Source organism: Priapulus caudatus, unplaced genomic scaffold (assembly GCF_000485595.1).
Source record: "Priapulus caudatus unplaced genomic scaffold, Priapulus_caudatus-5.0.1 Scaffold1018, whole genome shotgun sequence".
NCBI classification, from domain to species: domain Eukaryota; kingdom Metazoa; phylum Priapulida; class Priapulimorpha; order Priapulimorphida; family Priapulidae; genus Priapulus; species Priapulus caudatus.
The window spans coordinates 84,349-88,772 of NW_014578079.1; positions in this window are offsets into that span (position 1 = coordinate 84,349).

Consider the following 4,424-nt stretch of genomic DNA (forward strand, 5'->3'; position numbering starts at 1 on the left):
TTCTGGCAGGCCTCCACATATTGTTTGCCCAACTTCCATATATATCCATCCTCATTTAGTTGCACTTGGTCATATTTACTTGGTGGCCTTAGTGGAGAATTTGTAATTTCCGGTAGGCATTATGATTTAATCAAGGACTGTGATTGGTTGGCAGGGTCGGTTCTAGTAGCAGCCTTCAGCTCTTGAGGCAGTGATCCTGCCTGCCCTCTGACGAAACCAATGTCGATTAGCAGCTTGTGATTTGGTTTCTTTTTTAATGGCAGTGGCCTGAATAAAAATGAAGTGCCATATATAGTCAATCATGCAGATTTGGCCCATGTTAGGTTGAGCAGTGTCTCAGATGATTGCCTCAAAACATCACAATGTAACAGTAAGTAATAGTCATAGGATCCAAACTGCTCTGCAGCCAAGAACGTACTAGGTATATAACCACCACTAAGGATATATATGCCAATGCGTGTAGAGTGGCTACGCTACCTCATCAGGTGTTACTGGACAGCCAGGCCAAATGTCTCCTCGATTTGTCGATTAGCACAGCGAAGCTCAAATTGGCATGCTCTGAACTGTACAGTTCTGTTAGAGGATCAGGTTGCGTTGGCTGACTTTTCAAAGTGTTCTGTGTATCCAGGTATTGCCGACAGTATGACACTGTTAACACCTGTCATGGAATATAAATTGTGACAGTTTATTATCATTATTTATATGTACATGTTTTAAAATACCAAGAACCAGCTAAATGTAAATTTGACAAGAGCCGCAGAGCGACTGGGCTCAGCTGAGGTCTGTTGCTACCTGTCGTACTAGTACCATACTAACTCAATCCCCCCCACGTCCCAAAAATCAAGACCGTATGTCGAGCGGTTAAGATTTGTGCCGTAACTGTTGACACACGGACGCACGGACAATCATGCGATTCTACAAGCTGCATCTGACTTCGTCAGCTGAGCTAAAAATAAAAGATTTTCTCATGTCGAATGTTGCTTATCACGGAGTATGCCAGAGCCAAACAATAAAAATGCACTGGTAAGCGCAATGCTGTAATGAGTACTTGTAGATTATTATATTTATCACCTGATGCCATGCAATCCTTTTGTAAAATGACTCCTTCTCTCCTTCTGTTGCACTTGCCACCTCTGGACATCTCTTTACAGCTCGTGTTTCACTCCCAACCACCTGAAAACATATTAGCACAATGTCACCAATAGCCTTTTGATGGCATTTTCTCATTACATTCTTGAAATTATTTTTTGGATAATCATGGGTGTGGTTTTGATACTCCTACTTATAATTTGTACATAAGGCACACCTGGCATATTTTCCTTGCATTGGAGAAATCCATTTCTGAGGCTGGTGATGGTACTACATTGGCAGCTCGAGAATTTGACGGTGCCAACCATGTATTGGGTAGTGAGGTGCAGGAAGTGTTCTTCTTCATCTTAACAACTGGTGAAGATGGAGAAAATATTGCTGCTACATTAATATACCAGTACAAACAATGAATGTTAACTTGATTTAAGTTAAAAAACATAGATTAAATTTTACTAAGAAGGGAAGAATTTTACTATTATGATTTTTTTTCAGTTAAATATATACTTACCACTGTCAATGGCAAAGAGTGTCGCAGCTACATGGGAGCATGTCTCCCCAAGCCCTAGACATGCAGTTAGCTGGTATTAAATGATGGGAAAAAAACATATATTATAGTAATTAGTATCACGCTGCTCTCACCCCAAGGAAAAGTGTTCTATTCTGTACTGTTACGTGGCTTGCTGCACTCAACAGTCTGGGAGGAACTAAGTAAAGTAAGTTATCAGTGACAGTGATTTCAATGGTACATATGTACATCCAAAGCAACTCACCTTTGACAGAAGGACAAACTTGCTTTCCTTTACAGAAACCAGGAGCTCTCTGACCCAACCGGAGATGAAATAATTGTAAGCATCCAAGCTCTTGTACGCCTTCATGCACTGACCAGAAAATCCACCGGGTGTATTTATGAGGTAGTGATAAATGTCTGGGTACTCTACATCTGGAAGCTCGTTACTCTCACAATCCAGGACAGATTTACACTCTGACCTACATATCGCATAAGGATCAACACCCACACAACTAATCTTCACTACATACCGCCGTTTAGCCACAGAATCTAGTTTGTTTGCATAAGGGGATACCATTATTCACGCAGCAATTCTATGGTGATCAAGCTGTAGACTGACTCTGGACGTCGACCTGTCTTTGGACGGAGTGACAGTGCCGACCGGGTACCAGTCTAAGCCAGCTGAGCAGAATGAGGTGATCACCAACATGCCGGGGAAACAATAGAACATGATGCTATGACGTCACGTGCACAAGGTCTATAGAAGAGGATTTGTTTGCTCTGCTAAGTCAACTTGATATAATTGCTCTGCAGTCATTGTTTTAGCCCAAGGCGGTGAAAACCAGTTAACACTTGAATAATTGACAAGACTGTTCTTTTTGTCTTCCTGTAAAATTTCAGATGGAATTGTATGCTGAATAAATTTGATGAAGTCTTTTGCAACACATTTTCGTGTTCCTTTATCCCAGCAACGCATTACGCATTTAAAACCAGTTTCCAAAGGTCTCATTAATAATCGCGTTCAAGCATCTTCATGCAAATGCTGTTGCAGTGCTTGTAAACCATGAAAGTTACAAAGAGTTGACCCCAAATTGTTGTCATTGGCTCCATTTCGCAGCGCATTGTCCTTATCATGCTGAATCAAAGGTGATATCGGATCATCAAAATCACATGGTCGTACACGAAAGAATCCATTACCATCATTATAAATAAAGATTACTTGGGTGTTCACAGCTCGAATTACTGCATGGCACATTGGATAGTAGTATTTGCAGAGTGGTAGCATGAACACTTTGCTCGGCTGAATTTGAAACAGATGCTGCTGCAACATGCCCTTTATTTGCAGCATCACAGAATGTCACGAAGGCAGTCTTGAACCGTACATCATTAAAGCGTGTATTGCGAGAATTTTGCTCAGAAAAAACTAAATATAGCTGAATATAGTTTCACCTGAGAGCAAAAATATCACTGATTACACCAAAAGTTATTAGCGATTATGCTAGAGTGCATTCCCTGACAGTTTTGTAGTATACCGGTAGTACTAGTAGCTAAGTAAGCTGTAGATTGCGTCGCCTAGAATAACCAGATTTTGTGACTCATGGGTTTAGTCTCAGTATTTCTGGCAGGCTCCACATATTGTTTGCCCAACTTCCATATAGATTCATCCTCACTTAGTTGCACTATGGTCATATTTACTTGTTGGCCTTAGTGGAGAATTTGAAATTTTCCGGGTAGCATATTGATTTAATCAAGGACTGATGGGTTGGCAGGGTCGGTTCTAGTAGCAGCCTTCAGCTTTGAGGCAGTGATCCTGCCTGCCCTCTGACGAAACCAATGTCGATTAGCAGCCTCATGATTTGGTTTCTTTTTTAATGGCAGTGGCCTGAATAAAAATGAAGTGCCATATATAGTCAATCATGCAGATTTGGCCCATGTTAGGTTGAGCAGTGTCTCAGATGATTGCCTCAAAACATCACAATGTAACAGTAAGTAATAGTCATATGGATCCAAACTGCTCTGCAGCCAAGAACGTACTAGGTATATAACCACCACTAAGGATATATATGCCAATGGTGTAGAGTGGCTACGTACCTCATCAGGTGTTACTGACAGCCAGGCAAATGTCTCCCTTGATTTGTCGATTAGCGCAGCGAAGCTCAAATTGGCATGCTGTGAACTGTACAGTTCTGTTAGAGGAGCAGTTCTGTTGCGTTGGCTGACTTCTCAAAGTGTTCTGTGTATCCAGGTATGGCCGACAGTATGACACTGTTAACACCTGTCATGGAATATAAATTGTGACAGTTTATTATCATTATTATATGTAGCATGTTTCATAATACCAAGAACCAGCCAAATGTAAATTTGACAAGAGCCGCAGAGCGACTGGTTTCAGCTGAGGTCTGTTGCTACCTGTTGTACTAGTATCATACTGACTCAATCCCCCCCGACGTCCCAAAAATCAAGACCGTACGTCGAGCGGTTAATAATTGTGCCATAACTGTTGACACACGGACGGACGGACAATCATGCGATTCTACAAGCTGCATCTGACTTCGTCAGCTGAGCTAAAAAATAAAAGATTTTCTCATGTCGAATGTTGCTTATCACGAAGTATGCAGAGCAAACAATAAAATGCACTGGTAAGCGCAATGTCTGTAATGAGTACTTGTAGATTTATTATATTTATCACCTGATGCATGCAATCCTTCGTAGAATGACTCCTTCTCTCCTTCTGTTGCACTTTCCACCTCTGGACATCTCTAATTTACAGCTCGTGTTTCACTCCCAACCACCTGAAAACATATTAGCACAATGTCACCAATAGCCT